We start from the raw sequence: 11,970 nt of genomic DNA on the forward strand, positions 1-11,970 counted from the left end.
TCTTTACAAATCTAGATGCCACCACGAGTTGGTTGACCATTATGAAATGTTTCACAGATGACGAAGGATATGTTCCAATTGTCCTAACCATAACATCGTCATCCTTTTCCTCAAAGGCGACCTACTAAAGTAGACTTATCACAGAGTTTGTACTTACACAAGCAACACCTTAGAGGTCGCCCCCTTTTTATTCGTGGGGTTCATATTGCTCTGTCAGTAGTTCTCTATGTTGTGTTTTGAATACTGTTGCTTGTATTTGTTTCTTTTTCTTTTTCCCTGGCATTGTTTATTTTCTCATTTGAGTTTGAAGGTCCCTTTAAGTATCCTTTGCCTCTGTTGTAGTATCCCAGAAATAGACTTCAGATACAGATTATGTCCACCTTATAGTCATTTCATACACCAAATATAGGTGACCCAACTGCATACTGTAGTTGAAAAACAGACTGAAAAAAACAAAACTTCATCTTGAACACAAATCCATGAAAAAGATGTCAAGGGCAGATAAAACCTGTAAAACAGACATTAAAACCCTGCAATCACTTCAAATACCACATACTGTATAAAGTATTTGAGAAATGGACCTTACCATGTAACTTTAGGCTTGATCACTTATCCATGAAATGAGGTCAAGGTCAAGGTCAGGTAAACCCTATCTGACACACATGTAAACCGGAGACCTTGCAAGGAACCCATATACTAAATATATCCATGTATGTGAAAAACTAACATGACAAATATCTATTCTATACAGTTCTTATGCAGTGGCTGAACCATAAAAATAAGGTTAAGACTATAAATCTACATGTGACAAACGACCACATATTGAAACTTCATAATAAAAGGCATCTGCAGACAAGGTATCAATCAATTTACCTTCTGAATTACAAAGCTTTATAAATATGGTTTAAAACACCATTCTGAGAATTTTGATGCAACAAAACAGACAAAAACAAACTAAGACAGGTGATTTTGTTCCTGTATCTGCACACTGTGAAATTGTTTAAGATGTGGTAATAGTCATAGTTTGAAGGATTAAAAATAGAAATAAAATTGAGAACCTGTTTATTATATAATATAACTAACATTATAAAGAAACATTTATATAAGATATATAAGATATGATGAAGATAAGGAGCTGCTACAAAATTGTAATCCTTATGTCTCACATTTTGAAATTTCATAGCAGGCAAGTCAAAAATGATTATTATTTATCTATATATTCTTTTTTTGATTTCTTTGACAGAAATAGAAAGGTTTTTGATATTCTGATTTTTTTTATTTATCATAACTTCTAGACATGCACAATCTTTTTTAAATGTTTACTCAAATTACTACTTTAAGATAATTATTTAAAACTTAATATTTCTTTTGAATACTTTGCTGGTATCAAATAAATGATAGTCTGGACCTGTAAAATCAAACATATATAGAATTTATATTTTATGCTTATTCAAAACTCTTTTTCTGTATAAAATTTCTAAAAGGTGATATAACATTTTTTAAGGCACTTACATGACTTATCTTCAATGTCTATGTATTAAGGCACTTATCTTCAAAGTCTATGTATTTTAACTAAACAGGATGCTAACTAATCAAATTTTAAAATGTACAAAGTTGTATTAGCTGTTGTTGAAGAAAACCAAGAGATTTGAGGAAAATCTCGCAATATTAGATATTTTCTTATGAGACTTTCAAGTCTGGATGTATACTTCTAATACACTTATATAATTTATGACCTTTTCACCATGCCAACTATACTGTTTAATAGTTTACTCTGTTTTATCATTTCTCCAATAGCCAGATGGGTCAAGTTTACAACTGATGCATTCTCAAAACTAATGTTTCCATTTAATGTGTAAGTATCACACTCTTTACTTGCAATAATGAATGTAACATGAAGATGTACAAAGCCGTCCATCACACTTTTTAATACCTTTAGAGATTCTCCTACAGATCTACCTGTATCTATGGGACCTGTTGTCACTTTTACTAAATGTAATGTGGGCAAGCTCTCTTGTCTATCTTTCTTTGCCTTTTTTGCTCCATCATTTGCGGTTTCTGTGCAATTGTACAATATATAATCAACACCTTTCATGCTATCTATTGTTGGATGAACAATTAGGCAGCGCTCTATATTCTTTTCAATTTCGTCCTTTAAAAAGTATGCCATTTTTTCAACATTTCTGTTACGACCTTGACATTTTAATTTGGCAGAGACTTTTTCCAGATGAGATGCTGTAAGATTTATATAAGTTATCTCCCTTAGATTTGAAATGATTGCTACAGATTGACACTGAGGTAATACACATCTGACTGATACATCCGATATCTTACACTTGGTTTCAGAGGTTGAATCCCTAATATCACCAGGAACAATTAGTGTCCTTAACTGATACTGTAAACGAACAAGTTCATTCTCCATTTCTTTCCTAATTCCTTCTGAATGAAAACAAATATCTAACATGTTTTCAACCATTATTGCATCTTTGTTTTCAATAATAGAATGTACATCAAAGGGAAATAACTTCTCCCAATGCTTCAATAGCGCTGTAGGTGTAATGGTAACATTCACATATTTATCTCCATTTTGGAAACCATTTTCTAGAAATCTTGTATCCTTTTCAATATCCTTTTCTTTTACTATACCGTATTTACAATGGAATATATTGACTGGAATCTTGAATGGGCAGTTCCTTTCCAGGTTTAAGAGGATACCTCCTGTGATTTTAACCTGATTTAAAAGGATTTTTGAATTGAGAGATAGCTCACTACATAGATACTTTTGTTGCAGCTTTCCACATTCCATCATTTCCAATAGTCTTAATCTAAATTCTGTAATATCTTTTCCTAAACTAGATCTGTATCTCATAATAAAATAATCAACATCTTTTCCGTCCTCCTCATTTGGGCTATATTGATCACCATCAATCACAAAACATATATGTACTTTATGCAGTAAACGAGGTGTTAAAATATATTTGTCCTTACAAGTATCATAAAGTTTTGTGATAAATATTTCTTGGTTTTGTAAGTTTGCAGTATGCTTTGTCTTTCTCATTGATTCCAGCCAGATCATTCTGAACTCTTCATGGGTTAACTCCCATTCGTAACCAATAGAGTTATCAAACTGGTTCCTTGTTGCTGAAAACCCTGATTTAACATAAATTATTTTACTCATAGGTACCAGACATTTAATATCTGCTACAATACTTCTGTTAAACAAAGTCACATGATCAAGAATTAACACACTTGATGACTTCATTTCCTCAGCATACTTTTTCAACCTATTCATCTGTGTCTCACCTTTAACCAAGTTTAAGTCAATATAATGAATGTGTTTGATACCTTTTTTGATGCAGGTAATGACATAATAGACTAAGGTGGTTGTTATTCCTATTCCCTGGACACCAATTATACAGTTTTCATCTATACCATGTAATGTTTCAATTTTATTTTCTATCAATTCATAAAAGAAATCATGAAATGTTGTTTGAGCAAAATAATAATTTGCACTATTATACTTGGCAATATTCATAAAGTGTCCAATGTATGGTGATACCATCTGAGAGTTTGGAACTTCCCAAATACTGGCATCTAACTCCTGAAAGATGAAAAAAAACTTATTCTAAAAAAAATCACTTGCATGAAGTTTAAAATGTTAAATACTTATCATTGATGAAGTACCACATGTACAATAACATAAACTATGAAAGTTCAATAAAACTTACAATTGTAATAGATCCTAATATATAACATTTATGTGCAGCATGGTAGGACCATGTCACACAGACAATAAGGTTGATGAAAAGTGCATTATACTATATATTATAAGTTTGAACTTTGTCATGTATGTTCGATAAGATAAACCAGTTTAAATTAATATACAGAAGTATTCAGATATAAACCAAAGTTTCTAGACACACATTGTACTGGGAAGAGGCTATAAGGAGCATGTGTTGCTCATCTGGCATTCTTGTACAATTAATTTCATGTTTAAAAAACTTATCACATCAACTGAACATTTGTTTTTAAATCCATGACAATGAGGTGAAGGTCACATAAATCCTGTCAATCAGGCATGTACACCTTAATACAATTATTCCTTACACCAAATGTAAACTGTAGTTGACATATTGCTTATGTTTAGTGATGAAACAGACAAAAACTCAAAAACTTTACATTGACCAATGAACCACAAAAATGAGATCAAGGCCAGATGATACCTGCCCGACAGACATGTATGCCTTACAATGATTAAACACACCCGCAAAGTGGAAAGGGATTATTATACGTTGCAAAAGTTGTTTCCCAATTCACTATAAAGAAATTTGTTTAAACTAAACTAAATACACCAAATAGATATGACTTATTCTTACAAGTATTTGAAAAATAGACCAAAGCACTCAAACATTGACCAATGAACTAGGAAAATGATGTCAAGGTCAGATGAAACCTGCCAGACTGATTCCATACACCACATATAGTTGACCTATTTACTTTTAGTATTTGAGAAACAGACATAATGACGAATTTAACCTGGATCACTGATTGTATGTACTGATCCAGGTACTGAGGGTTTGGGTCTGACAGACATGTAAAAGTTGCAAGGAACCAATTTACCAAATATAGTTATCCTCATACCAATAATAAGTGAGAAATTCACATGACAAAAAAGCTATATTTTTTTAAGTAGTCTCTGAACCATGAAAATGAGGTCAAGGATAATGGACATATGACAGACGGAAACATTAGGTATGTATAAGTATACAGCGTATGAAAGCATCCAGCTTTTAAACCTTTTGAAATATAAAGATTTATACAAACAGTTTATATCAATACAAAATCTATTAATACCTATGATCTTTCATCGACAGAAAATTTGTAAGGGTTATATGCGGCACCCTGTGTCTTGCTTACTTTTGCTGTTGTCTATGTTCTAAACTTTAACTGCAGACTGTATTTAAGGCCAAATAAAAATATATGTGTGGTTCCAGTTACATACTTTTAAAAAATAGGGTCGGTAGGTAGGCAAATTTTATTTATTTTTTTCTAAATTTTATTTTGGATTTTCAAAATCTGGAAAAAAATCGTGTTTACCCAAATTGTTTCCTGTATTATACATCTCAATACAGGAAGTCGGCCATTTTAAAAGTGTTTAGTTTTTTTGACAACAAATTGTTATGAATTCTTGCATTTTATCAATAACCGATACTTCTGATGGAAATTAAGATGACAGAAATCTACAAATTTTATTATTTTAATTCACAATCTTCAAAATTTGATCGTTTGAAAATTTATTTTTCCGAAATGAAAAAAAGGTTCCAGGGTCAGGGGGTTTAAACTAGGGTCAGTCGGGTTACTGGAACCACACATATACTTTTATTTGGCCTAATGATAAATGGTAGAAAAACTAAGTCCATTTACATATGTAAGTCATGTACGGAAAAAAGGAAATTAATTTTTACAAAATTTTGTTATAGATACTGCTTTTGATCATAACAAGCTTCCGTCCAAGTTTGGTACAAATCCAGGATAGTTTAAGCAAGTTATTAGAAATTGATTAACACTTTAACCACAAAGTGAATGTAGCGTTAACTGGCAGAAAAACTAAATCAATTTATAAGAAAATACGGATAAACAGGATTTTTTTTACAAAATTTACCTTTGGATTCATACTATCTTCTGATCATAAACAAGCTTCCATCCAATTTGGAAGTAATCCAGGATATTTAAAGAAAGTTGTGTAAATTTTAAAACTTTGAACAGAGTGAATATTTGTGGCCACAACGGAATGCAGGAACGCTATGTCTAGCTTTTGCAACAAAAGTCCCAGGCTCCACAAAAACCTCCTATTGGAACAGGAGTGCCTCACATGTCAGTTTTCTGCTGAACATTTTTTTGATAGTGTGTATTGGGGGCCATTGAAAAACACAAAATTAATGATCGAAAAAGTGCAACATGCTTAAATTCTAACTGAACAATAAATCAGTTTTGGTAGTTAATAAATCGTCTTTGAGTCTCAAAAAATTATCATCTAATTAATTGTGGCAAACATATGCATGCTTCTTCTATCAATGTACAAGCATCATAATTGTAAAAATGCATTTCTAGTTACAAGCAGATACAGATTTTAAAATGCACACAGCAAAGTTGTCTGACAAATAATTTTTAGTACAAACAATCAGCCTCTGTTGAAGTGCTAAACATGTTCAACATATCACATAATGCAGAGAGATTGGTTATTGTAAGTTATTGTATTTAAAAATGTACTCTTTTTATTAATTTTATTATTACTTACATTGACTTCCATCACAACAGATTTTTCAGCTAAACAAGTGGTTATCCTAAAATAATAAAAGAGGACTCATAAGATAACATATGAAATTGTGATCAATACAGTAATATTTGGAAAGATCTTCATTTAAGGAGCACTTCCCTTACAGAAATGAAAAGTTTGCTGCAATATTGCAACAATATAGCGGCAATATTGCGGCAAACAAATTTGTTTGCAAGAAGTGTTTGCAAGAAAGTTGCAGGTTGTTGCAGCTACCTGCAATATTCCCGCAATGTTACTGCAACAAAATTTGTTTGCAAGAAAATTGCAGCAAGTTTGCTGCAATGTTGCAAGAAAGAATTTGTTTGCCAGAAAGTTGCAGGAACCTTTTCTTTTATTATTTAAGGAATGACTATTTGCAACAATTTTGCAAGAAAAGTTTCTTTAATAATGTCAGACATGTAGTAATGCACCAATATTTCAAGCATTTTAAAATATTACATATTACTTTTTTTTTAAAGATTTAAGGTTCAAATAAAACACAACATATGGTTTCTTTGAACATTCGATTATGGAATTACTTCAAATTATCTAAATTTGTTATGGTCATACTTTATTTTACTCAGATATATCTGGATATTTGAATAATTTATTTGAAATAATCTTCAAATAACAATTAATGCTTATAAAGAATTCCTAAACTGCACGTTTATCACAATTATATGATATTTTGTAAGGAAAGAATACTTTGGTATTTATTTCAACAAATTTAATCTAAATAATTGAGTCATAATAATTTTTGTTCTATATGTATTATTATGCCTTTTTGTCACTTTTTTGTGACATTTTTCTTTGAACAATATTTTTAATTATAATATTTTCCATCAAATGAATTTAGCCTCACCTGCAGTTTAATTTCTAGTATCATTATTTTAAAATTATTTATACACAAATTATCTTTCTCATCTCAATTAGTAATATGAGCTGGTGATAGAAATGTAATGTGCCATGCCCATCTGGTTTTCATTTATCTCTGTGTAGTGGTAAAGACAGGAAGTTCCATAAATTAATGTACACAGAGTTTGAGGCCAAATTAAGGGCAGAGCATTTCTTCTTTGTATATATTTCCATTATAACTTATAACACCAAAGATAAAAAAAATGTATTTATAATTAAAAACCAATTGTTCAGAGAACAATTGTAGGTCTTTCCACTAGTAAAGATCTATTTTGATATTGAAATATTAAAAATCAGTTTAAAATATTAGTTCCTATGGCTTTATGATGTATTTATATGAATTTAAAGCAAAGGTCAAAATCTAGAACGTCATATTAACCTATGACCTTGACCTCAATTTCAAGTTCACAAACCAAGGACCTTAAATCAAAAGACCCAAGGTCTTTAATATGTTTGGTTTATTAGTAATATCACTTCATGCGTAATTCTATATGTAAGATGGGCAAAAACTCCCATTTATTGTCTGCGCACCCTTTCAATCAAAATATATAAGTAAGGACATGTCGCAACTAACAATTTATGAAAAATTATTTGTCGATATGTCATAAGGTATTTGAAAATAAATGAAAATAAGCCAAAATCAAAATTTAGAATATGACCTTGACCTTTGACCTTGACCTCATTTTTATTATTTTCGACCAAGAACCCCAAATCTAAAGACCCTATGTCTTTATCACTTATAGTTTACCATTTAGAAATGCATATCACTTAATTAAATGGAAAAGGGGGAATAACTCTCATATGGAGTCTCCGTAAAGCTTCAGTCCAAATGAATATCCTAATCCTGAAGATGTAACGAGCAATTTGGTAAAATAAATTTGTCGTAATCTTTAACGGTTGCGAAGGAGTAGTGGCCACAAGAAAAACAGTGTTTGGGGAGATAACTCTTACAACGTAAAGTATTTTGTTACACAGTTGTAAATTTTTAAAGCGTATAAACTATACGATACCATATTCCAAATATCTAAGCGACATCTTTTGAAACATCAATAATACGCAAGAAAAAAAATTAGGCGGAAGAAAAAAAAAAAAAAAAAAAATAATAATAATAATCAGAACAAATTCAATAGGTCTTTCCACGGAAAGGTGGAAAGACCTAATTATTTTCTATTATAATAAATAACAAATATTCAAGATTTAGGCAATTGATATTTATAATTATGGGCAAATTTCAAAGGGATCACATTGAAACAACACCCTAAGCAACCTTGATCAACATATATTCAAAATTTGAACTGGACATGAACATGCATACAACAAACAAAGATGTCTTCTATCAGGAACAAAGTAATATGAATTTTACAATGGATTTAGACATGTTAGATCCAAAAGTTCCAATTGATTCTATTGACACTGGGTAGTGCAGATGATAGCCTTCAGTTGACATGACTCTTGGATTCAGGAAGATTTGTGTTTACACACAATTTGGACAACATATCTTTTGGTAAGTACAATGGATTTGAATGTCCACCATTTTGAATAAGTGCATGCTCTTTAACAGTTCAAATAGTGATAAATAAAGAGTCTTCTTAATTTAATAGAGTTGGCAAAAGTATTATACAATAGATTTATGCACATGAATATATTATCAAAATTGTGTAAGACAGGAGATATTTTTTTAAATCTTTTTATTACTGTATGTTTTAGAAATAACATTACTTAAATTGAAACAAGAAATCTTCTAATAAAAGTAGTTTGGTATTAAATTGGAGATCTGTGATTTAACTGCCAATAAGAGGTTTGTCAACAAATGGCAACAATGTATAGCTTTCATATATATATATACACAACTTATCACAAAAATTAACATTTTAAAGAATAGACAAGACCAATTATGTTATAGTTCAATGAAAAACAAATATTCAAAAAAACAATAACAACCTAGTACTGGCATGAGGTTAAATGTATTCAATAGTTATATGCAATTTCTAGAAGGACTTAATCACTTTTAGACATTGACCCTTTAAGTGAAACAAATTCATGCATAGCAAGTCATTTAACAGTGAGCACCAAATTTTTTATGTTATTTTGAATAGACAGAAAAAATATTACAGTCATTTCTTATAATTTAATTCTAAATTCCATTTTAAACCGTAAAAAACTATGAAAAAACGTTGATGACATCACGGTCACATGACTAAATTATGTATATGGGCTGATAACAAAATAACGTCAGCCAATCAGAAGACACGTTACATCCACAATTAATTATATAGTAGTAACTTATATCTGTATATCTTTATAATTTTAGTTATTTTTTTTATGTCTACTAATTAAAATTCTTCAACTTTTATTTTGCAGTATTTTTGAAATCAGAAAATTCAACTTTAAGGACAGTGAGACTTACAGAGAAACAGAACTAAAAGCTACACAGATGTAACACGACAACCTATAGAGGACAGAGACCATTTTCAACCTATAGAGGACAGAGACATTCTTTTTTTTTTTTTATTAAAACATAAATTTTTAAATTTTTAGTTTTTAATTCAAATTTTACACCTGAATTGTTGAAAGATTTGCTGCAATATTGCCGCAATATTGCAAGAAATTAATTTTCCTGCAATATTGCTGCAACATTGCAGCTAATGAACTTGCCGCAATATTGCTGCAACAATCACAGCTACTGATTTTCCCGCAAACATTTGCAGCAATATTGCCGAAATGTTGCAGCAACTGTTTGCAAGAAAACTAATTTGCATACGAAAAATGAATATTTGCAGCAATATTGCCGCAACTATTTGCAGCAACATTGCCGCAAATATTTGCAAGAAGCCTTATTTTTCTGTAAGGGTTGATGTGCTTGACACATACAAGATCTTTATTTAAAGAGCAGCTGATATGTTGTATTGTGCATGTTGTGTATGTTAGGACTCCATAATTGAAAAAAAACTTGTTTACTTTCATATTTCATCATTGGGTTAAGACATTAGATGCATCTAAAGTCCCAATCATTACTACTGCAGTACATATAAAAAAGAAGATGTGGTATGATAATGTTGCCAATGAGACAACTCTCACAAGAGACGACAATGACACAGAAATGAACAACTATAGGTCCCCTACGGCCTTCAACAATGAGCAAAGCCTATACTGCATAGTCAGCTATAAAAGGCCCTAAACTGACAATGTAAACAATACAAACAAGAAAACTAACGGCCTGATTAATTTATGTACAAAAGATGAACGAAAAACGTATGTAACATAAACAAATGACAACCATTGAATTACAGACGGAATCCTGATAAAGGTCCTATCCCCCCTTGAATGTGGCAGGGGTAAACATGTTAGCAAGATGCGTGTAACAGTACAACATAAGAACGAACTATGTATAATTTTACTGTTGAATATAGCCAATTAAATTTCTTAGTCTTGTTAATGTATTTGTAAATATTACCTTCATCAACATTGTTTGGAAACAACTACTTCAATTTGAAAAAAATGGGGTATGGCTTTTTTTTTCAATAAAATATTATAAGAGGTCAATTTTAAGCTTTGTATTATTTGTTTTGAAGAAGTTTTTAAAGATGGGGAAAAACACACTAGAGATTATGTTGGTATGTTGTATGCTATGCAGAATCAAAATAACGTTTTTTTTTTTATATTATATTCTATTCATTATTAATTATAGGCCGTATTGATATAGACCGAACTGTTATGGGCCGAAACTACCTGGCGCAGTTTACACATCGACTCTTCCCGCCATATTTTACTTTATTCATCTGTTCAGTATTTGAATAAGTTTAGACTTTTACCTCGAACTTTTATCGGAGAAGATATATCTTTACAAATTTGCTTTGATGGTATATTTTATCGTAATCGTTTTATCCTCAAAAGTCCAATCATAATTGACGATGATATGTCCAATTACCTGCTCAAGTTGATGACACGTCCAATTACCTGTTCTTATCTGTAACTCCCTCCTGCTATTGAGGAGCACATCTAAAAGGACCAAATTACAAAACAAATTATGAACGAAAGGACTCGTTATTAAAATATTTTGAAAATTGTCAATTGAACCTTTTAGTTGTATTGCAGCCAGCTACAGGAAGTATCTAGTATATAATACATTATAATGTAATATTCGTATAATTTGGAATTGAACATGTTGAATAAGAAAAGTAGCAATCAAAAAGTTGGCCTGTATTTATTGGGCCTTTATTAGTCATGTTGTTTAGTAAGGGAATGACCCTTTCACTTTGAAAAAGAGGTGTTTTTTTTCTTTCAAAAACTTAATATATATTAATGGCAAAACTTAAATGATATGTTCCTTATGTCGTAACTACAATCACCTTCCCTTTTCACGAATGTAACCTACACAAGGCTATTTACCGGGAGTGTGATAAGATATCAGTGGAGCAGGATCTGCTTATCCTTCCGGAGCACCTGAGATCGGCACCCGCAGTTTTTGGTGGGGTTCGTGTTGCTTAGTCTTTAGTTTTTCTATGTTGTGTCTTAGTTGTGTACTATTATTTGTCTGTGTCTTTTTCTTTTTTCATCCATGGCGTTGTCAGTTTATTTTTGATTTTTTTAGTTTGACTGTCCCTCTTGTATCTTTCGCCCCTCTCAATGATCTTTTTCCTTCATCTTTTTTTCTTTTTTTTTGTTTTGTTTTGTTTATTTTGACGTTAGATATAAGAACACAGATGTTACATGTTTGGAGAATTTTAGATGGATTCCAC

At 30.9% G+C, this 11,970-nt stretch overlaps 1 long non-coding RNA gene across 1 annotated transcript; it reads right to left on the reverse strand.

Moving 5' to 3' along the window:
- Positions 1 to 1,045: 1,045 nt before the first annotated feature.
- On the reverse strand, positions 1,046 to 11,177 carry LOC143063239 (uncharacterized). The gene is made up of 3 exons (XR_012974980.1): positions 11,044 to 11,177; positions 6,299 to 6,344; positions 1,046 to 3,601 (listed from the first exon to the last, which is right to left on the reverse strand). It is a non-coding gene; the product is annotated as an uncharacterized LOC143063239 (long non-coding RNA).
- Between the last annotated feature and the right edge of the window lie 793 nt (positions 11,178 to 11,970).

This window comes from Mytilus galloprovincialis, chromosome 1 (genome assembly GCF_965363235.1).
Source record: "Mytilus galloprovincialis chromosome 1, xbMytGall1.hap1.1, whole genome shotgun sequence".
Lineage (NCBI taxonomy): Eukaryota > Metazoa > Mollusca > Bivalvia > Mytilida > Mytilidae > Mytilus > Mytilus galloprovincialis.